Source organism: Sarcophilus harrisii, chromosome 6, assembly GCF_902635505.1.
Source record: "Sarcophilus harrisii chromosome 6, mSarHar1.11, whole genome shotgun sequence".
Taxonomy (NCBI): domain Eukaryota; kingdom Metazoa; phylum Chordata; class Mammalia; order Dasyuromorphia; family Dasyuridae; genus Sarcophilus; species Sarcophilus harrisii.
In genome coordinates, this window is record NC_045431.1 from 167,360,953 (window position 1) to 167,385,813 (window position 24,861).

Genomic DNA, 24,861 nt, shown 5'->3' on the forward strand with positions numbered 1-24,861 from the left:
GAAAGATAGATAGATGGATAAGTAGATAGATAAATAATAGACAAAGAGATATCCAGTCTCTATACTTAAGAGCTCACAGTATGATGGAAATAACAAATAAGCTGATATGTACAAACAAGTTATAAAGAGGATAAATAGGAAATAAGAACATGAAACCCTAGATTTAGGTTTCATAAAAGATTCAATCTAGTGATACTGATTTTTTTCTGTTCCAGGAACAAGACTTTATCTCTTGGTTCCTGACATTTTCTCTGGCTGTTCCCCAAGTCTGGAATGAGCTCCCTTCTCATCTCTACTTCCTGCCTTCCTTGACTTCCTTAGACTCCAGGTAAAATCTCACCTTTTATAGGAATCTTTTATGAAACCTAAATCTGGGGCCTTCATTTCTTATTTACTATTTATCATGTTTATAACCATAGTATATGATGAGGAGTTAGGCATAAGAAGACTAGACAGGGAGGAAAGGACTAGGTTATTAAATTCTTTGAAGAACAGAGACTTTTGTATTTGATCCTGGAGGTGATAGGCAGCTACTCTAGTTTAATTAATAGAGTGCTGAAATAGTCCTATTTGTGCTTTAGGAAAATTAATTTGATAGTCAATTGAAGGATGATTTGGAGTGGGGAGAGACTTGAGGTAAACAGACCCATGAGCCACTATTGCAATAGTCCAAAGAGTAGATAATGAAGGATGGAGTAGGGATGGTAGCAGTGTTGGAGGAGAAATGTGAGCATATCCCCATTCTTGTAAGAATTCACCATTAATGCCTGGTAAGGGAAGAGGAAATAAAGCCCTCTCCCTCCCACCCCCCATTCCTTGTAAGAAGTCTAAAGGAAAGACAGCCCGAGTCCCCAGCTACATGTTTCAAAGAGAGGGAACAAGAACTTATTAAGCCTTATCATTACTCTGAGTCAGGCACTATGCTCAACTTTTTATAAATATTTTCTCATTTGATCCTCAAAACAGGATGTAAGTATTATTATTATCCCCATTTCATAGCTGAGGAAACTGAGGCAGACAAGACATTTGTGGCTTGCCTAGGGTCACACAGCTATTAAGTGTCTGAGGTCAGATTTAAACTCAGGCTTTCTGAGTTTCTGGGGCTCAAACTTTATCTACCACCTCAGAGAAAGAAATCAAAATTATTCTTTTTAAAGCAAATTGAGGGACTTGCTCTTCTTGGTTCAAAGTTATATCCTCAACAACAGAACCAATAACAGCACTAATAGTTAGAATTTTCACAATGCATTAAGTTATGGTTCATGTTATCTCATTTGATCCTCACAACAAATCTAAGAAATATGTATTTTCTTAATTACTTTTTAGAACACTGAAATTAAGAAAGGGTAAGAGACATACTCAGAATCAAATAACTGGTAAGTATCTAAAAGAGAGGCTTTTAACCTAGACCTTCCTAAAAGAAATTCATAGCTCTATCCACTATGGCATGGAGCTGTGCTTTGCCATCACTTCCATTTATTTGCAAGAGCACACAGCAAGCAACCAAAAGGTTTTGGTTATGGAGAGATTTTAGCAAAGGAAGATATCCTTCTTTTAGAAAAGAAGTTCATTTCTGATATCCCATCAATCAAATCCTCCAATAATTATGCCATTGGAAAGGAAAGTATGTATAGAGATCGTGCATTAAGGATCCATATGGAGGCCCATATTCCACTGTGAGGATACATAAACCCAGATGTCTTCTGAAGCTGGGATTTCACTACTCCTCTTTTTAGACAGAGTATCTCTACTGGCCATTTTGCTCCTCTTGACTTAGCCTGTCTCTGCAGTGAGTTCCCAACCCCAGCTACTATCTTCTGGTCTCATCTCTTTGGCACCAGCCAAACCTTCCTAAATAGCTCTTTAGTTATAGTTTCATCCAGCTAGCAAAACCTGGGCAGACTGCCTCAGGCTAACATTCAGCTTTTTCATTTTTTGACTTCTATGTTTAATCCAAATAACCAAAGTTTTCTCTTACAGATAACTATCTCATTTAGGGGTTGTGACAATCTCACACATTCCTAAACTCCTCTCTAGCTTAGCTGTAAAAAAATATTGAGCCAGGAAAAAAATGTAGACCAAGGAGTCAAGTTCAATGTTTTTCAACCCACCTAGCCCCCATTCATCTTTATCATGCCCATCTGTTAGCAACAATGCATGTGAACTTTGGTGTTGTATTTCAGCCAGTAAAAAAACTAAGTCTTATTAAATAGTAAAGACAGAAAAATCTTTGCCCCTTGGACCAATAGAATAATCTCCCCTCATTTATTCCCTCAGAGATTTTTAAATACTGACATATTTCCTGTTGCTAGCACAATGGTTCCCAATCTTTTCTGTGTTCCTAGATCACTTGCCTTTCTTCTCTTATAAATAATTCAATATGAAAGAAATTCTAGAGTTTATCATACATCTACTCATTAGACATAAAATAGAAATTAATTAGTTTTTACCAAAAATGCTTTATTTAAAACATGATAATATTTATTAGTATTACAAAATCATTAAATGGTCAAATAAAGCTGTCTAAACCTGTTTCCTATCAACCAAAAATTTTATTGTCAGTATAGGTTTTAAAAGAGATAACCTCATAGGATGTTCAACCTCCAGTTTATTTCATGTTTTGTATTTGATTGAGAACAGGCCTTCTTTACCCAGATAAGTTGTTGTATGTGAAATTAAATCCTTGTAAGCATATCTAGTAAGAAAGGGATATACTTCTCCAAGGATGAACCAAAATTTTGGTACCATTATTCACTGAAAATAAGTCCATGATTTCTGGTTTTGATAGCGATCAATCCACTTGCCTTTTGTATGGTCATACATACAAATCATGCCACTGATTTTTTTTTCTAGCTTAATAGGAAAAGTCAGTCAATCAATAGACATTTATTAAGTACCTACTATGTACCAGGTACCTTGTTAAGTGCTTGGGATACAAAGAAAGCCAAAAGACAATCCTTTTCCTAAAAAAGCTTACAAGCTCATAGGGAGTTCATATAAAAACTAATATGCACAAACAAGCTATGTACTAGATAACTGGGAAATAATTTATAGAGGAAAGTTATTAAAATTTATAGGTTTTGTGAAAGGCTTCCTGTAAAAGAGATTTTAGTTGTGAGTTGAAAGAAATCACAGAAGCTTGTAATTGTAAGCAGAAAAGGTGAACATTCCAGGCAGGGAGGACAGTCAGAGAAAATGCTGAGAGCTGAAAGATGAAATGTCTCATTTATTGAGAAGCAAGATCAGTGCTACTGAATTGAAGTATATGGTGTAAGAAGACTGAAAGTGGAGGGAACTTTAAATTTAACGAGTAGTGAATGTAAAAGAGAACCTTTTATATTTAATCCTGAAAGTGATAAAGAGTGAAATAAATAATCTGAGAAGCTGATGAGAAGAGGCACCTATTATAGACAGTTTTCCCAAGGAATTTAGCCACAAAGGGCAGAAGAGATATGAGACCAGTTAGTGAAGATGGAAGGATCAAGTGAGTTTTTTTTTTTTGTTTGCTTGTTTGTGGATTTTATTTTTTGGAGTGTGTGTGTGTATCTGTTTTATTATATTTTGTTTTTTGAGGTCAAGAGAGAAATGGGAATGTTTAGATGCAATAGGGAAAAAAAGGGAAGGGAATGCATATTTATTAAATGTCTACTATGGGGTAGGCATTATGCTAAGACCTTTAAAAGTATCTCATTTTGTCCTGGAAGGATTTATTAGATAGATAGAAATGGATGATAAATGAAAGAATGGGGTTCATAGATGAGGTAATCTACTGGAGGAAATAAGATAGAATGAGATCTTTTGTGTGAGTAGAAGAGGTTCCTTTCATAAGGAAAAGAGCTACCTTTTCTAGTGCAACAGAGGTAAAGGAGAAGATAGTGGTAGAAGAAATCTGGGTGATGTGAGATGAAGAGGAGAGGAGAATATGGAATTCTCAATGAATGGCCTCATTATTTTTTCATTCTGTAAAATGTAAGGTAAGGTTAGCACTTAGCACTCTATCACTTGCACCACCTCACTCCACTGAATCATATACCCATTTGAAGCTCATTGTATTATACAGTGTGAAATCTTTGTCAAGATGTTATTTTTTCCAAAGATTTTGTCAAATATCAAGTACTTATTCTAGGACTTAGTAATTTTAGTTTTATCAAAAACTATGCTGCTTTTGTTCATTTATGTATGTTGAAACCTTAATTTGTACCACCTATCTTACTTTTAGTAATTATCTAATTAATAGTTTTGATGAGTACTACTACTTTTTAATAAAATTTAAGATACTACAAATCTAAACCCCTTTGCTTTCCACTTTTAAAAATATCATTTTTCTTGAGATTCTTAAAATTTTGTGCCTTTAGATTAATTTTGCTGTTTTTATTATCGCCAACCCAGGACACAAGATTGATATTACCAACCATATTGCAAATACTAGTGCAATTTTTTAAAAATAAAAATAGTGATCAGATTATTTTTAGATGAAAGTTTCTTCGTATGTGCTCATATATTAGGAGATCTAAGAGATTAGTAGATTTTTTTTAAATTTTTGAAATCACTTTATGCAATATTGAAATTATAGTTTGTATACTTGATGGAATGTGCTTTCTTTTTATCTATTTTTAAATATTTATTATTTTTTTTCAATTTGAATTTTAAATTCTCTCCATCTTCCTAATCTTTCTTCCACATATTGAGAAGACAAGGAAGATGGTTTTCATTATATATGTCAATGATTTCCATTACATATGTCAAATCATGCAAAGAAAGCATATTTTTCCATTTTATCATTTTTTGTAAAAAATAAACAAGAAAAAGTAAAGAAAGTAAATATATATATGTATATATACAATTCAAATTGAATTTATAATTTGCCAGTTTTTTATCATGAATTGGGTAAAATTTTCATCATAGAGATCTTTGGGGATTGTCTTCAGTACAAAGACTGTATTGTGGTATTGATCAGATTACCTTTGTCTTTCAAAATTGAACATCATTACAATATTGGTTTTTTTGTGTATATTGTTTTCTTGGTTCTACTCAGTGGACTTTGCATCAGCTGATATAAATCTTGCCTGATTTTTTTTCTGAAACCATTGTGCCCATCAATTCTTATATTATAATAGTATTTCATTATAATCTTAATTTAAATGGTTTTGGCCTTTCCTGAATTGATTCCTTCAGTTTCCAATTCATTTCTGCCACAAAAATAAAACAAACAAACAAACAAACAAAAAAGAATTATCAATATATTTTTTGCCCATGTAGGTGAGATGTTGGTCTATGCAGAGTTTCTGTCATATTGCTTTCCAATTTTCCAAGCAATTTTTGTCAAATCACAGTCTACAAAAAAAAAAAAAACCCAATATCTCTAAGATGCTCTAAATCTTGTCATTTACAAGAATATCAGTTTTGTGTATTCATTGATTATTCTTATTCATTCAATTTCATTTTCCTGTCATATCTAGAACAAATATACCTAATGATGTTCAGTTGTTTCATGTGTCCAATTCTTTGTGATCCCTATTTGGGTTTCCTTGTCAAAGATACTGGAATGTTTTACCAATTTCTTCTCTAGCTCATTTTACAAATGAGGAAACTGCAAACATGGTGAGTTTTCCTATCTCCAGCCTTGACATTCTATCCACTGGTATATCTAGCCCAGTGCTAAAAAAGAATGATGATAAAGAAATTCCTTGCTTTACTCTTCACTTTATTGGGAAGGATTTTAATTTATCTCTACTAGACATAATGCATGCTCTTGGTGTTAAAAGGATACTATTTATTATTTTTAAGAAAAACTATGCTTATTCTGATATTTTCCAGTGATTTTAATAAGAATAGATATTGTATGTTGCAAAACCTTTTTTGAATTTATTAACAAAATCCTATGATTTTTCTTGTTTCTGTTTTCAATATGGTAAATTGGACTTATGATGTTCCTAATATTGAACCAGACTTGAATTCCTGATATAAATTTGACTTAGTCATTTTGGATGATCTTTCTGATACATTGTTATTGTCTTCTTGCAAGTATTTTCTTTCCATTTTTTGCATCAAAAAACAACAAAAATCTATAATATTCCTAATATGATTAGGCTGAAGCGAGGATGTCCATTATCACCATTATTATTCAATATTGTACTACAGATCCTACCTATAGCAATAAGACAAGGGAAATAAATTGAAGGAACTAAATAGGCAATTAGGAAACAAAACTATCACTCTTTCCATATGATAGGATGATATACTTAGAAAATTCTTAGAGAATTAGCTAAAAATCTAGTCGAAAGAATTAACAATTTTAGCAACATTGAAGAATATTTTAAAAAACACATTTAAATCAGCATTTCTATAAATTACCGATAAAGACTAGCAAGGAGGAATACCAAGAAAAATTTCATTTAAAATACATGTGGTATGCAAAACTGTTTGTAGCAGCCCTTTTTTGTAGTGACAAGAAACTGGAAACTGAGTGTATACCCTTCAGTTGGAAAATGTCTGAATAAGTTATGGTATATGAATCTTATGGAATATTTTTATTATATAAGAAACAATCAGCAAATAATTTCAGAAAGGCTTGGAGAAACTTACATGAACTGATGCTAAGTAAAGTGAGCAGAATCAGGACATCTTGTACATGGCAACAGCAATATTATACAATGATCAATTCTGACGGACATGATTCTTTTCAACTGTGAGGTGATTAAGGCCAGTTCCAATGGTCTTGTGATGAAGAAAGACATGCGCAACCAGAGAAAGGACAGTAGGAACTGAATGTGGACCCAACATAATATTTTCACTTTTTTTTGGTTGATGTTTGCTTGTATTTTATATTCTTTCTCATTTTTTTCCTTTCTCATCTGATTTTTCTTGCACAGCATGATATTTGTTGAAATATGTATAGAGGAATTTCACATGTTTAAACTATAGTGGATTATTTGCTGTCTAGGGAGGGAATGGGGAAAGAGAGTGAAAAATTTGGGACACATTGTTTTGCAAGGGTCAATTTTGAAAATTATCTATGCATATGTTTTAAAAATAAAAAGCTTTAATAAATAAAATAAAATAAAGTACATGTAGATAATATAAAAATACCTGAAAGTCTACTTGACAAGACAAAGCCAGGAAGTATATGAATACAATTACAATACACTTCACACAAATAAAAACAAATCTAAACAATTGGGAAATACTCATTGTGTATGGGTAGACCAAGCTAATATAATAAAAATGACAATTCTATTTAAATTAATTAACTTATATAATGTCATACCAATCGACGTACCAAAACTTTTCAGAAAAAAAAAAAAACATTTTTATAGAGCTAGAAAAAAATAGAAAAATTAATCTAGAGGAACAAAAGGACAAAAAAATAAGAAATATACCAAGAGAAATCAAAAGGAAAAACAGTGAAAGAAGGTAGTCTAGCAGTAACAGATTTTAAACTACAATGTTCAGATATTTCTAAAAAAATAGCAGAATTTAGTGGAAAATTTTGACTCATTAGGTCCAGGAGAAATATGAAATAAATATTAAAGCAAATTATAAGGAACTCAATAAAGCCAAATTGTTTACTTCTTTGTATGTGAAAATGTTATCAGTACTTTTATGCCTGTTATCATTATTTGGATAGTTTGCAAGAGAGGCTTGGGCTACATTGTATATGATAGAGTACTTCTAAGAAAATAAACTGTATAGAAAGAGATAAAAAAGGAGTATTTGTCTCATAGAAATGACACAACAGAAAGAATTGATATAGAAGAAGCTAGTAAGGGAAGAGGTTTTTCATCAGGAGTGGATTAAAAAGAAAACAACATATGTATATATATATATATATAAATGTATATATGTGTGTGTATGTATATATTAGTTATAAGAATCTTCTACATTCAAAAAAAAGTGGACAAGGGGAGGGGAGAGGATAACAAAAAAGTACAGTAAGCGATAGCAGTTCAAAGTACTAGGTAACATAGGGTTAATAGGGTGAGAAGGATAAGAAAAAACAGGAAGAAGGAAAATATATAACAAATAATGATAGTTTAGAATGTGAATGTGATGAATTTACCCATAAAAAAGAAATGGTCAATTTAAAAAGTTGAATTCAATAAAATCTTGCTTTGAGGAAACATAATAAAAATGAGAGATACACACAAAAATAAAATAAAGGAAAGTAGTAGAGTATTACGTAAAAAAAAAAAAAAAGTAGATAGTAATCATGATCTCAGACAAAATTAAAGTTAAAATAGACTTAACCAAAAGAGAAAAATAGGGAAACTACAATGGCAGCAATATTATTTAATATTCTTTCAAACCATTTAAAATGAGTAGGAAGTATATTTGAGAGTATACCTGTCAAAACAGATAGGAACTATATGAACATAAATATAACACTTTTTTTTAATACATAGGATCATATCTAGATAACTGGAGTACTATTTATGATTCATGGGTAACTAAAGAAATTATAATTTTTAAATGGCATTTTTACCTAACTGATCTATTTATTAAATGCCATCCCAATTAAGTTGCTTTAAAAAAATCTTACTGAGTTAGAAAAAGAATAAAAAAGATCATTTGGAACAAAAGGTCAGGAGTTTCAAAGAAACTGGGGGAGGAGGAAAATGTAAAGGAAGGAGATTCAGCAGTATTAGACCTTAAACTACATTAAAAGGTGAGAGCATTATTAAAATATAAAAAGGATAGTTTCAATTATTTTTAATTAAAATTTGCTTGTATAAATAAAATCAATATATCAAAAATGGAAGAAATGTAAAAAAAAGTGGAGGAAAAACATTTATAGACAATCTTTCAGGAATAATATAATTGTGTTGGAATATTGCTATGGCATAGAAAATGATGAGTTGGTTGGTTCTGAAAAATGTGAAAAGATAGACTATGGAAGAAGATGCTATGCATATATAGATAGATATATATGTATACACACATATGTATGTGTGTGTTTGGAGATAAATATGTATATATATGTATATATACATATGTGTGTGTATATATATGTATTGTATGTGTTTATGTATACTTGTTTAATTGTAGGTTAGGGTGGGGAGGAAATAAACAGAGAGGAAATAGCAGAGAATAAAAGAAAACTCAAAAGGAAGCAAAGAAAATCTGGGTACCTAGGAAAACAAAGTATAGTACTTATTATATAAGTTTTCTTGAAATGAAAATTTGTTTTATATTAAATTCCCTTTATGTTCTGCTATGTACATGACAACGTTTTTTCTCACTTTCTGTTTAAGTTTAAAATGAATAAATTAAAAAAATAAAAATAAAGCAATGACTGTGTAGCACTGTTGTCTACTTTATTATGATGTGTATACTCCTTTTTGTGTGTCCATTGCTTCAAGTATTGTATAAAACTGAACTAAATCCTCCCTCCACAACCTGACATTTAAATATCTGAATCATCTTCATAAAATGATTAAATAATGTAATAAGAATTGATGAGATTACCAAGAGAGGGAGTTTAGAGAGAGAAAAGAGCCCAAGACAGAGTACAGGGAAAAGCGATTCAATAGAAGACTTGGTATGAATGGAAATAAGGAAAGGAGAATGAGAAGGAATGATTAATCACTCAGGTAAGATGAAATCCAGGAGAGAACAATGTCATAAAATCCCAGACAGGAGGAAGAAAGAATTAACAGTTTTAAATGAAGCATTTAAGTTGAAATTCATTTCAATGTTAAAATTTCATCCCACAAAATGTTAGAAATATTTTTGTCTCTTGCTTTAACTGTTCATCAAGATCTTCTGTCCATTTTCAATTGTTTTCCAATTTATATGGCTAGAGTTGGTGGGTTTTTTTTGTTCTGGTTTCTTTATTTTCTTTCTTTTTTTTGTTTTTGCATCTTAAATGTCTTTGCAGTTGTCTTTATGTTAATCATGCTTTTTGGTTTTAATTGCATTTCAGTATTTCACTGTACAAATATAGTACAATTCCATTAAAACATACCAGAAAAATGTAAACTCTTCTGGAAATCAAGGAGATATCCATCAACTAGGGATTCACAAAAGAAGTTTTGGTCCATGAAAACTATGGAATGTTATTGTGCCATAAAAATTGATGAATACATAAATGAAGTAAGTAGACCCAGGAAAACTATATATACAATGATTTTATTAGTTGTTGTCCAATATTCTCTATGAGGACCAAAATGACATCACTATGTTAGAGTCAAGTTACAGTTCACCCAATTGTAGCTGGTCAGACCAGTAGGAATTCAGAATGCTGTGCCATGGATTCTCTGAATATATGCATGTCATTTTTTGAGCTACTTCAATTCTGCTTTGAAGCATTTAGCCCAGCACCTTGTTTGATGAGGGCATGCCATACTGGGCAGTCCTGGGCCAGCATCTCCCATGTTATTCAATCAATTCCAAAGATTAACACAATGTGAATGGAAATAAAAAGAACAGAATAACTGAAATGGAATGTTGCAAGATTATAGTGAACAATTCTGACCTCAAATGAAAAAAATCACTTCCTTCTCTTTTTGGCAGAGATGAAGGTCTATATGAGTAGAACACTGTAGATAATGCTAGACTTTTGCAAAATGGTGACAAAAATGGAAAAGCTTGGGATATGCTCTTTTTCCTATTTATTTATTTATTTTTGTTATAACACATGACTCCCTGGGAGGAATAGAAGGAAGGATATATTGAGGAATGTAATGAGATTAAAATGATAATTATTAATAAAATTCATTAAAAATATAAACAGGGGGAAGGATTTTGGGAAGATGGCAGAGTAGATTGTTAAATTTCAAGCTCTCCAGATTTCCCCCACAAATAGAACAAATTTGCACCTCAGAGCAAACATAATACTATTGAAAAATCAAGAAGTTTGGGGGCAGAACAGGGATCCTTCTGGTGCAACCCAACAAGATCTGAAGAAAGACCCCAGGCCAGGATTAACCCATGAGAAGTAAAAACACTTCCCTGCTAACTACAGCAGAAACACAAAGTAGGGAGCCCTAGGATGAGTTGGGTGTGACTGGAGACTCAGCAGGAACCACAGAGACTTTCACTTCTCAGATTGTTTGTGGAGTCTAGGGGTCTGAGTCTGAGAAGACGTGAAGGAACCTCTACTGTTTAGGAACACCAGATTCATCTGTGCTGCAGAGCCAAGGCCTTGGGAAGGAAAGAACCAGTACCCAGTGAATGCAGAGACTGGAGGTGGGGCAGGGAAGCTGCTGGCTGCTGGCACTTTCAGGAGGCTGGAGCTCTTGGTTTGGGATTCCTTGTCACAATGTAGAGTTGAAGAGAAGCCAGAGGCCACCATCTCCCCATACCCCAGGATTAGAGATGCTTATACTAATGCCTCTTATTAAAAAAAAAAACAGCAAAGAACCCATCATAGGAACTTAATACGGGAACAGGGGAAACTGGGGTTCATCTTCAAAAGAGGATACTGAAGTAAAAATATCCTCTAACATGAGGATGGAGCATGTAACATGAAATGGCTCCCTGCCCAGAGAGAATTTGCAGAAGACAAAAAGGAATTTTAAAATTAAATGAGAGACATTGAAGAAAAAATTTTAAAAACAAAATAAAAACCAATCAAGAAAAACAAGAATTTTTTTTTTTAAAAAAAAAAGTTAATCAACTAGAAAAGGGATCTCAAGAATGAAAAAAACTTATTTGAAAATTAGAACTGAGCAAGGGGAAATCAGTGAAGGATGAGAGACCAAATAACAATACAGATTATAAAGAATGAGAAAATAGAATAGAATGTGAAACATAAGAAAAATGACAGATCTGGAGGACAGATCAAGAAGAGAAAATATAAGAATAATTGGACTGAAAGTTGCGACCAAAAAGAGAACCTTGACACAGTTATGCAGGAAATAATCCAAGAAAATTGTCCTGGAGTGATAGAATATGAAGTAGGAATAGAAAAAAATCCATCGATCACCACCTCAATGAAATACTTTGTGGAAAATACACATGAATCTTATTGCCATATTTTGAAACCCCAGATCAAAGAGAAAATTTTGCAACAAGAAAAAAATAATTCAAACACGCTGGAGCTACAATCAAATTGTACAGGACTTATCAGCAGCCACAATAAAAGATCACAGGTCCTGAAGTCATATATACTGACTATCAAAAGAACTAGGCCTGCAATCAAAAATATCATATTAAAAAATTATCCATAATGCTGAATGAGAAAAAATGGACATTTAATGAACTTGCAGATTTTCTATAGTTTTTATCAATCATACCTGAACTTAATAGAAAATTTAACATACAAGAGCCAATTTCAGAAATCAATTTCAAGGAACTCAACATGGGCAAATGAGTTATGTTTCTTTTAATGGGAAATGTATACTGTATGCTTAAGATTCACATCAACAATAAGGTAGATCAAAAGAAAGATTGGCAGAGTTAAGGTAAAAATAGTAATTATATTATATGAAAGAGGTGCAGAGGGAGAGTAGACACAGAAGCATTAGAGGGGAAAGGAGTGCTTGAAATTCTTAAAACATATTCACATCAGGAATGGGTTTGATAGGCAACACTACATATATATCATGAAAAGTATAACACCCTCCAAAATCTATAAAGAAACAAGTGGGGAAAGATGGGTAGATAGGGAAGCAAAGGGTGCAGGAAAAAGACAAAGGAGTATTCATGGATGGGAGGAGGTTAAGTTATAGCAAGGCAAAATTAAGGGGAACAACTAAAGCAAAGTCAGCAGGGAAAGGAAAAATATGTGTGTGGGGGGAGGAGTTTGTCTATGTGTTTGTTTGTGTATTTACATATGTATACCTAAATATATCTTTTCTTAACTATAGCCTGCTTGGGAGTGCTGGGATGATGAAAGGGAGAAAAAAGGAATAAAGTAAATAAAGTACACAGCAGAGTACACAGAGAACAATTCACAAGGAAGTAAAGAAAAAAATGGATATTGATGAATATAATTTGTTCTACTAATATATATATGTATATATATATATACATATATATTCTGTCTTGATCTGATAATTTGTTGTTATATATTTTGAATCCTCCCCTGATATTCTGCTGGCACATGATAATGCACTCTTTCTTTTGTTTGTTTTATATTCCTTTTCTGTTTTTCTTTTTTTCTTATTGTTTGTTTTTTTTTCCAAATAAAATTAAAAAATATAAACTTCTTGAGAAAGTGTGTCACTTTTGCATTTATATCTGTGATGTCTAATCTGTGATGTAAGTATTCCTAAAACTTAAATAATTGTAGATGATTTAATTAATAATAATATAATTAAATAATTTTCCTTTTCTTTTGACTCTCTTATATCACTAATGTTGTCCTGACTCGTATCACTCCCACCATCTGCTGCTTTTATTCCTATACTTGTGATGAAGAGTAAAAGGGGAGAAAAATCACAAAAGTGTGCTAAGTCTACTACATATTTATGTTGCACAATCTCAACTGAGACCTTAATACTACTAGGCAATCTATTTTCAGCTAGGTGGCAAAATGAATAGAACACTGATTTTGGAGTCAAAAGACAACTTCAAATATAGTTTCAGAAATAGTTGTAGGATCCTAAATAAGTCACTTATCCCTGTGTGCCTCAATTTTTTCATCTGTAAAATAAGTTGAAGAGTTGAGTGACTTGTCCAGGGTCACACAAGTAGTAATTGCCTGAGTCTAAACTTGAGCTCAAAAGTTCCTCATTCCAGACTAAGAGTTCTATCCACTACACCACCTAGCTGAATTTTAGCTAGTTGTCTTTAATGTATGGAGTACTCTCCCTACTCTTTTTCACTTACTGACTTCTGTGGCTTCCTTTAATTTCCAGCCAAAAGCCTACCTTCTACAAAAAGTCTTTTCCAGTCCCTCTTAATTCTAGTGCCTTCCCTCTGTTTACTTAAAAAAAAAGTTATCCTGTATTTTGTATATAATTATATATAATTATCTGAATGTTGTCTCCCAGCAGTAGATCATGACCTTGTCTTTTTTTGAATTTCCAGAATTCAGTACAATGATAAGCACATAGCAGGTGCTTAATAAATACATATTATTTGATTCACTAGCTGAACATATTTGATTATTCACTTAGTGTTATATAATTGAGTAGTTCCCACTTTATTGCATTATGCATAATACCCCTTTGCTATTTTAACAGACAACTATTTTGTTGTTTTTGAAAGCTCTTTCAAATATATTTTAGTAATATTTTAGAAAAGATGTGAATCGGTAACATGATTTTACATCTTTTATACAGTCTGTACTTAAAAGTCTTACTGCAATTTCAAACTTTTAAGAGCTGAACTTTTAAAAATAAAACTGCACCAAAAAATTTAGCATACCCTCTATTTTTCAATGTTTTTTTCTTCCTTCCCACAGAGCAATATTTGAAAACTATGATAAAAAGGGGAGGAATCAAAGCATTTCTGCAAAGCTAACTCATAAATTTGGAGTGGGGATAAAAAGGAAAACCTAAAAATAAAAACAATATTCCAAACTAATGAATTTTCAGCACAGCTTAATAGATAAACTTGATCTTGAGGTCATGAAGATTTATGTCTAGGTTACAACTTTCACAAATATTGATTATATTACTCTGAGCGATAGCACTTTACCACTTGGGGCTCTAGGCAAATTTCTAAGACTATAAATTTCAGAGAATTTTCTGTCCTGCATTAGTGAAGGGAGTTTTTTCTTCAGAAAATTTTTTCTTAAACCAATAAAACTACATGTCTCTAGTCCTATTCTTTTATATACTCATACTTCTTTTCCTCATAGAGTAGAAGTGATATCTTACATCTCTTCTATGAAGCCAGAGTCTCATTACAATTAAATAGCATTGTTTCTATTGTTTTATTGTTGTGAATGTTCTTTTCACATTTTTGAATTCACCATAAATTTTCTTTTCCTATTCATGCTTATTTCAGTCAATATCAGTTCAACTAATTACTGCCATACTTTTTTACATTTATAATATGTCAGTTATTAAAGAATATAAATATTTTAATATGTTCAAATCCCCCTGATTGTTGAACCATTCTCCTGTTGATAGTAGGTAAACATTTACTTTATTTTTAGTTTCTTACCACTACAAAAGGTGATGTTAAAAATATTTTTGTTTTATATGGGGTCTTGATGTCATTTATATGGGGGTCTTAAAAGGTATATGCCTCGTAATGATATCTCTGATACGAAGAATATACATTTAGTAATTTTCTGTGCATAATTCCAAAATGTATTTCCAGAATGGAAATGCTTCACAACAATGAATTTCTGTGCTGATCCTTCTAGAGGACCTCTAATACTGAAGCTTTTCTTCTTTTGTCATCTTTGTCAATTTGTTGGATGTGTTGTGAAGTGAAATGTAGAAATTGCTTTGAGTTGTTTTTCTTATTTTTAATGATTTGGAATACTCATTTATGTGATAGGTTATATCATACAATTCTTTTGTAGATCTGTTTGTATACCTTGGCTATTTGTCTATTGGGGCAATGTAATTTTTGATGTTATGATATATCTTTCTGTTAGTTAACTGTATTTCTTGGATTGAAGACTTGCCAGAAAAAGATGATATATTGAATTTTTTCCCCAGTTGACTACTTATCTTCTTGGAAGCATTCTTTTTGTTCATTTAAAAAAAAAAGCTTTTCAATTCCATGTAAGCAACATTATTTCTTCAGATCAAATATTCATTTTGAGTTTAATGTTATCTGGGGTATGTTTTGGGTTTGAACTGTCTCAGAAAAATGCTACACCCTGATATGGGAATGAACTGATACATTTGTTAAGTCATTCAACAGTTAGTAAAAGAGATTTACTTAGTCATAGCAGGGCAAAGATGTTCAACAAGGATATTTATTGAATACCTTTTAAGTCTCTCCCTGGCCCATAGTAGTCTGACAGCCAGGCCTCAGAGAACTGCTACAGCTCCTGAGGGGTATTTTGTATTCAATTGAACAGGAGGTAAAGTTAAAAGTTTAAGCTTTTAATTCCATCAGTTAATTAAATCTCAAGAAAGAAGCAATTTGACATCTTTTTTTTTTAAGTCTAATTTGAATGTTTGAATATTGTGTGAGAGAGAGAGAGAGGGTAAGGGACACAAAGACAGAGACAGACACAGGGACAGGGACAGGGACAGAGACAGGGTCAGGGACAGGGACAGAGACAGAGACAGAAAGACAGACAGAGTCAAAGACAGAATGAGAGAGTGACAAAGGAGGAAGGGTGAAGAGGTTATATTACTCCCATCACAGGATATAAGATTTGGTCTAAAACTAATTTCTGCCAAAGTCCAGTTTTCTCAGAAATATCTGCAGAGAGATATAGAGATAGAGAGGCCTTTTCCCTTCATTCCAATTGTAAAATATACTTTCTCTTGATATTCTAGATCTTCTATTCCTCCTAATAAACATATTATTATGTGAGTGGCATAGCACTAAATATGTAAATAAATTTCAGAAGTATTGTCATTTTTATTATATTGACATGGTTTCAGTTTATAGACTGAATAACTTATTATTTGTTATTAGCCTCTTTTAGAGAATTCTGTGATTCTGTAAGTATTCCTTTGTTATATTAACGGACATACCTTATACCTTTTTCATTATTTTGAATGGTTCCTCTCTTTTGTTATTGTTGCCTCCAGGATTTTGTTATTGCTATATAAAACTAGTATTGATTTATATGTTTTCATTTTGTAACCTACCACTTTCACAAAGTCAGTGTTGTTTTCTTTGAGTTTTAAAACATAATGGCATTACTAAATGTTAAGAGCTTTATTTCCTTTTTGCCTAACTCTTATCTATTGCTAGCATTTCTAGAACTATGTCAAATAGTATTGGGTAAAAAGAATATACTTGCTTTATTCCTGTGTTTGTTAGGAAAACTACTAATGTTTCTCCATTGCATATAATGCTTGATTTTGGATTTAGAGATATAGTTTGTCATATTTTAAAAAGATGTTTCTATGATTATGTCTTTTAGATTATTTAGCATAAGCACATATATTTTCTAAAAATTTATTTCTTCCCTTTATTCATTGATATAGTCACAAAGTTTTATGTACTTTAATTTTAATATGAATAATGTTGAACCAATTTTACATGTTTAGTATAATGAATTTTTAGCAAATTACTGTTGTATTTTCATAGGGGAGGCAGGATTTTATTTCAATTTAAAAAATAATAATTATTAATGATATCTATCTATAACTAAATTTGTTATCCTATTCTGGTTTAGATAATATCCTATACTGGTTTAGATAATAGAGTTGTATATATAGCATAGAAGATTTCGGTCAACTTTTTTCATTCTCACTTTCTGAAAATAACTTGTAAATAGATTTGTAAAATTGTTTTTATAGAAATTTGATAACTTTTTTTTCTATCTATATCAAAGTTCTCACCCCACTTCCATCCCATCCTAAAAATCCCTTAACAGTTTGTTCAACTTCCTTTTCTATATTTAGATTCAAATTTCTATTTCTTTTACTGTGCAAAGTTGTGATTGATGTATATATTAATATATGTACACATATATATATAATAATCTTTTTTTAATCTCCAACTTCTTTTGGTTGTTATTTGCACATAGGTATGTATAATAGTTCCTCCTAATTAATTTTAGATTTTATCTGTTTGTCAAGTATTAACCTTGACACCTCATCCACAGTGCCATGTCTCAACCACTACTTTCTTCACTATCCATCCAAGGAGTTGATAGGAATTCAACACTAATTTTCATCTCTCTCTCCTTCCTCCTCTCCATATTTATTCATCCTCCCACTCTGCAATTCTGTTCTACAATATATATTGATTAACTTGTATGTGTATGCCTTTGTGTGTGTTGTGCTAGCCATGATGGTGGTTCATTGTATTCTGTTTAATCTCTCTATCTTTAGTCTCATACTTATTTAATTTAAACTTATATCTGTACACTTTTGCGAGACATTTTGTCATTTGAGGCTTTATTTTGTAATATTTTTATATATTTTTATTTTTTGTTTATTTTTGATTATTTTTATTTTCCACTTTGGGAGGTCAGTCTTCCATACTCTCTTTCTATGTTCCTCATCATTTGAAACTTGAACCCTGCCCCTAGGATGCCAGATTCTGATAGTTAAAATAGGTTTTATATTTCCTGGAAGTAGGATCCTATATCACTAATAGGCCATGATATTGCACATGTCCCCTCCTCTTTCTCAGATTATGAATTTCTTTTAATTGTTGTCTTTGTCATTAAAACATAAAATCCTTGAGGGCAGAGACTATATTGCTGACTTATATTCTAAATGCTTAACCCACTTCTTGACACATTGTAAGTTTTCAATAAATTCCTTATATCTCTGATTATGTCTCTCCTCTCTCCCTCCTTCCTCTGCCTTTGTCTCTCTACTTCTGTTTCTTTGTCTCTGTCATCTCTCTCTGTATATGTCTCACATTCTCTCACTCTCTCTTTGTCTCTCTCTCTTTCATGCACACACACATACACATATACAACACACACATACACACACACACACACATGCAGATATCTAGTATTGCAATTGTTCAAGGCTTATCTCTTCATGTTTTCCATAATAGCAGTGCCCTACATAAATATGCTAATATTTTCCTGGGATCATATAGGAGTGGAAAATTAAAGTATTATAAGAACATTGAAAGGAGTTACAAGGGACTTGCAAATTTAATTATAGGATTGCAAGTTCAATTATAACAAGATTTTTCTATTGATCAAGTGTTCACATGGCTTGAATAATATGGAGTCACTCATTATTCATTTCAGTGAGATAGTGTACCATCAGGCCTTTCTATTTACATTGACATTTCATCATATATATATATCATCTATCTGCTTCTATACTTGACAGAAACCTGGCATTCTTACTTAATCCACCATTGTAAACTAAGGATTTGTGTCCCTTGCTAATCTCCTAACTGCAATACAAGCCTCATCAGACTTTCCATCTGTCCTTCAGCTAAACTTTCTATTTTGTGTTGTTTAGTGTTTAAGTTCTTTACCTTAGATTGCAGTTCTTTGAGTTAAAGGGTTTTTTTGTTTGTACTTTCAGATCAGACATTTCCTCCTTTTTTTCATTTGACAACATAGCCATTGGCACCGTGCTTAAAACTTAGTAAGCAGTAAATTTTTCACTCATTTGTTCATTAATCTATGATATAGACGTATATACATGCTTTCATACATTCATGCATATATACATAATCCAGACAAGAAGTAATTCAATATTCAGATAAACATAGAAGGGGAAGAATTTTTTGGGAAAGATAATGAGTCTTGCTTTGGATATGTTGAGTTTAAGATGATTAAAATGATATAATATGTATAAAACGTAGTTGGTGATGTGGGATGGGAAGTCAGAAAGCAGCCAGGTATTAGTGAGTACCAGTGAGATTGAAGGATTAAGGAAGGAAAAGATTTCAGTTGAAAGGAGTATATTAATTATGGACCTCATATTCCTAAGAGTATAGTGGAAGGGATAGGGAGTTATAGACTTGGGATTTTGCAGAGAGGATTTTAAAGTGGATGGAATTAAGAAAATTAGAAATTGTGGACAATGAGTTCAGGCTGAGCAACAGGTGGTTGGAAGAAGATGATTGGATTGTTTAAGCTACTTTCTCAAGGTCTGACTTCATGACAAGAGGAGATATATCCTATGATACCTTGACATGAAGTCTTTAAATTATTTTGTGATCACTATACCTGCAAGATATATAGTGGTAGAGGTGCTGGATAGGAACTCTAAGTACTAAAGTTCTCCAATAATAAGTTTTTTCATTTGTGCAGGAAATTTTTTTCAAAGAAAAATTGAAGCAAAAGGAAAAAGAAGATGACAGAGCATGATAGTGTCATGGAAACAAAGAATATGAACTTGGACAAACTTTGAGAGATAGCATTGGATAGAAGGACCTGGCATGCTATGGTCCACTCGAACAGGAGTGAACAACAACATTTTGTGCAGGAGATTATTATCTTGTATATTTTGCAATGATCATCTAATGTGGGGTGCATGTTTTGTTTTAATTAAATTATTAGCTGCATGCTTTGTAGGAGGCAACTACTTCATTAACTTGCCAGTCACATAAGAGACAATCAATTTACTATTAATGTGTCCTTTTCTCCGTGGCCTCATCTTGTTGATGCAGACTCAGGAAAACATAGTAACAGACATTTTAATGCAATAGAATGAAAGCTTTTTGAAGATAGATGCTCTTTCATTTTTGTTTTTATATTCGCAGTTTCTAGCATAGGTGATTTAAGAGCTCATTGATTAAAGTTGAACTTTATGTAGTATGTAATACGGCATTATGTAGCATTTGCCATAGAACACAGATGAGGTATCATGTCCCTGTGCTCAGTACTTCTTCATATTATATCTTTAGAAAGCAATAGATAGATACACAGATATGTATGAAATATATATATATATATATATATATATATATATGTATCGACATTTATTTTTCTGCTCACTTGGTAAAAAATTAATGTACTTCTCTGCTTGTGTTCACACAACTTTTGAAGTTATCCCTATAGGAGAGGCAGTATAACATAAAGTATAGACAGTTACCCTTACAGCCAAAAAGACTTGAGTTCAGCCCTGCTTCTAACACTGTGTCACTCTGAGCAAGTCACTTAGCCTCATAGGGTTCTACAAATAAATATGTCTAAGACAGAGGTTCCTAACTTAGTGTCCACTAATAGATTTCATTGGGTCCATAAACCTGGGTGAGAAAAAAAAGGTTGATTTTTTTGTTTCCTATATAAACGATGCATTTTATTTTATGAATTAAAATACATTATTCTATAAAAGTATTTGCCAGACTACCAAAGGGGTTCAAGACAGATGCAAAAGTTAAGAACTCCTGCTTTAAGTTAATGTTATAGTTAATAAACTATAATAGAGATAATTTCCTTACCCTGAGAGCCTCATATCAATGAACTCATGTGACCAATCTCTATTCCTATTTGGTATCTATATTATTTTTAAATGCAATTTTAAGAGCATTAGAAGCATTTTTTTCTGCTTTAGAAATTAGATACTTTTCACTTAGAATTTGACAACTCATTTTATGTAGTTTTTAAAAAAAGCCACACGGTGGCAGAATTCAGCTAAATATGAAGTCACACTGCTTAGTTTTTTTGCTTTTGTCTTGGTTCTTCTACAAATTCCTTAGGAAGCAGTTCCTAAGTTAGAAGAAGCATAGTGCCTTTGATGCTTTAAAGAATTCTAAGATAGTAAGAGAAATGCAGAATATTCTGAGTTTTTTCTTTTTAAATGGTTTCATTCTGAAAGACTCCAAGAGCCTTTCCTTGTGAGCCAATGTAATATAATGACAAAGAATTAAAAACAACAACAACAACAACAAAAAGAAACAAGCACACTATATTTGATTAATGCTATGCAGATTGTTTTGGAAGAAAAATATCATCTCAAGAGAAATTTATTTAAGAAGTAGAAAAAAACCTTAAACTTAATTTAAGAAATTATCAAAAATCTATTATGTATCAACATGTAGCACTGTGTCTTATATTTGTAGTAGTGCCTAATAATTCTAATTGATTGTATAATGGCTAACTGCAAAGTACAAAGAAAGTATCCTGAAAAACTTAATTTCTCTCAATGAGTTAAAATTCTATAGAAGGATACAATATTTAAAAAGATAAGTAAATAAAAGACAGGAGAGGGGGAATGAGACAGAGACAGAAAGAAAGAGAGAGACAGAGAGACAGTGAGAGAGGAAGACAGAGAGAGAGACACACACACACAGTGAGATGAAAAAAAAAGAATCAGAGAGAGATAGAGATTGAGAGACAGAGACAGAGAAATAAGGAGAAACAGAAAGGAGCAGTGTCTTCACAACTAAAATAAATGGGAAAGTTTTCTTAGAAGATGAAATATCTGAGCTTAGCTTTAAAAGAGACAGATTTATAAGAAGCAAAGTTTAAGAGGAAATACAGTTCAGTCATAGAGTATTCAAAAACATGGAGAGGAAAAATGGAATGATAAAGCTAGAGAATAGTGAGTTGGCTGATATATAGAGTTTGTATAGAGAAGTAAGATCCTCAGAGTGTATAAGGGGGAAAATTTTATGGAAAGGAAGTCTTAAGAACTAGTATTTTATCATTTTAGGCAATAGGAACAACTAAGAATTTTTAACCAGGCAAATAATATTGTTAGGCTTTCAGGAAGATTATTTTAGCAACTGGGTAAGGAATGGATTTCTAAGAAAAGGAAAAATATGTTTATTGATATTTTATGAGCATGATTTGATAACTGTGAGAAAAAAATGAGGATCCAAAGTCTGCAAAGACATTGAAGGGTCAATATAACATTAATCTGAAGAAAAGAAAATGCCAAAATTGTGGTAAGCATTCTTGGTCATATTGATATTGTCTCTATTCAATGATCCATGTTTTAATTTTCTCAAGATACAAAATCATTATTATAATCATGTATACGTCAAAAAGGGCATTCTGAATGTTGACATTAATGGAGAATAAGAAAGCTTTTGCAAGTGATATTCAACCATAGGTTACAAGTTTGCCATTTCATGATTAACTGAAGGATAGAAAAAATATACTGTAAAATATTGTTGTGCTTGTTTATTTATTTTTTAAAAAATGATTTTCAAGAAAGAATTATAGCCCCAAAGCCTTTTATGGCAAGAAGGGTCACACCTATACATGAAGAAGGAAGGGAATAAGCATTTATCATTATTGACATTAATATTATTAATAAGCACCTACTTACTATGTGCCTGGTACTGTGCTAATCTCTTTTTTTTTAAATATCATCTCATCTGATCCTCCCTACAACCCTTTACAGGTACATGTTTATTTTGCATTTGAGGAAACTGAAGCAGAAGTTAAATGACTTGCTAAGGATCATACAGTTAGTTAAATGTCTAAATGCACATTTGAACTTAGGTTTTTCTGATTTGGGGCCAAGCACTCTATTCAGTACATGACAATTATTTGGGATCTTTGAAAGATGTAACAATAAGAATAATCCTGTTCAAAGGTCTGATAATAATAAATATCAGGCAAGTTATAAGTAGTGAGATGTACACTTGTATAACGGTAGTACAAGGTGATTGAATAACTTCATCATCACTCTATCCCACTTAACTTAAAAGATACACCAGTCTCAATTTTAGAATTTAGATTAGGTTCATAAAATCCTTAGAACTGGAGTGACATATAGGAATTATGTTAAGATTAGGATAGTATGAGGAAAATTGGGTCATGCCCGGGGGGAAATTTATAAAATATGAAACTAGTTGAAAACTTGAGATATTCCAGATTGAATTGAGTTTACATTCCATTAAAAAGCCCTATGGAAGTATTGCTTGAGAGAGAAGGAGAGGACTCAACTTTAGACTTGGCCTTCCTCATTATGGTCAGAGAAAGATCATGCAAGTTTCAAAACAAAAAGATATTTTTGACTTTCTATCTTCCCATTAATGTCCTACAGGTGTTTCTTGATACGCTGATAGCCAACAGACCAGATAGTGATGTACAAGAAGATAGATTAGACCTATTAAGAAAGCTTGCCCCCCAAATGTCAGGATCTATTGCCCCTTTGTCAAGTTGCCCACTTTCTCTCGCACTTCTCTGTATGTAGTGATGGCAGAGTTTGCCACAAACTTTTGTAGGAATATTTTATACCCACTATACAACCTTAGTCAATATACCTTTCTAAAAACTACTTAAGACTAGATGATTAAATTGATTCTCTACTGATAACCTTAGGACAAATTGGTAGGGCTTGTGAATGCTGTTATTATTCAGTTATTTTCAGCTATATCTGACTTTTCATGACCCTATTTGCTGTTTTCTTGGTAAAGGTATTAGAATGTTTTGCCATTTCCAACTCCTTGACAAATGAAGAAATTGAGAAAAATAGGGTTGTGACTTATCTTGGATCATACAGTCACTAAGTTTCTGAAGCCAGATTTGAACTCAGTCTTCCTGACAGCAGGAGTAGGGCTCTATCTACTATGTTACCTTTTGTAGCTGCCTTTTTGTGAGCACCCTAAGCTCTAAGAACGATTTTTGGTGACCAAAGAAGGTATAGTAGTCAAACAATTGGGACCTAGCTCCTCAAAATGAATGGGAGTTGAGGTAACATCTTAGAATAGATGTAATATCATGAGAATCTTGGAAAGGGAAGAGGTTCTCTTCCAGAGACTTTGATTATTTTCTTTGATAAAGACCCTCTCTGGTATATTGCTGAAAGCACAGTTCATTGGAGGACTCTACTACATGCTTCTTGTTGCATTGTTTGGAAATCATTAATGAGTATGCTTTGGATCTAACTTGTTCTGAATATATTTATGCTATCATGTGGAACATATATCTTCATCTTTACACACACACACATACACACACACAAATGTAGTATGGGTAACTATCAGAAGATTTCATGAAATCTAGTAAACTATATAGTATTCTTTTATCCTATTCTTTTATATTAAAAATTAATGTCAAAATATATACTTAATAAAATCACAGTGTCTCTTTGAAATAACTGTTTCCTGTTCTAGATATTGATCAACCATCTTTTTAATGAACTGTAGTGAAGCTGTCCTCTCCACATAGCATAGAGATACACATCTCTAGCCTCTTATTCCTCCATGTTTCTTCAAGAGAAACTTTAATTCCTGCTAGGAAGGGAAGTAGGAGTTTGGGGTTGAAGATTGTAATTCTGCTCTCCTCAGAAAAAGAGGAGGACTAACTAGAATTATATTTATTTATTTGCTCACTCAAATATTGCTAATCTAAGGAATTTTTTTTCAAGTTCAAGCTAAATTCCTGATCGATGTTCATTAATGAGAAAAGGAAGAAGACTTCAAGTTCTATAGCCAAGA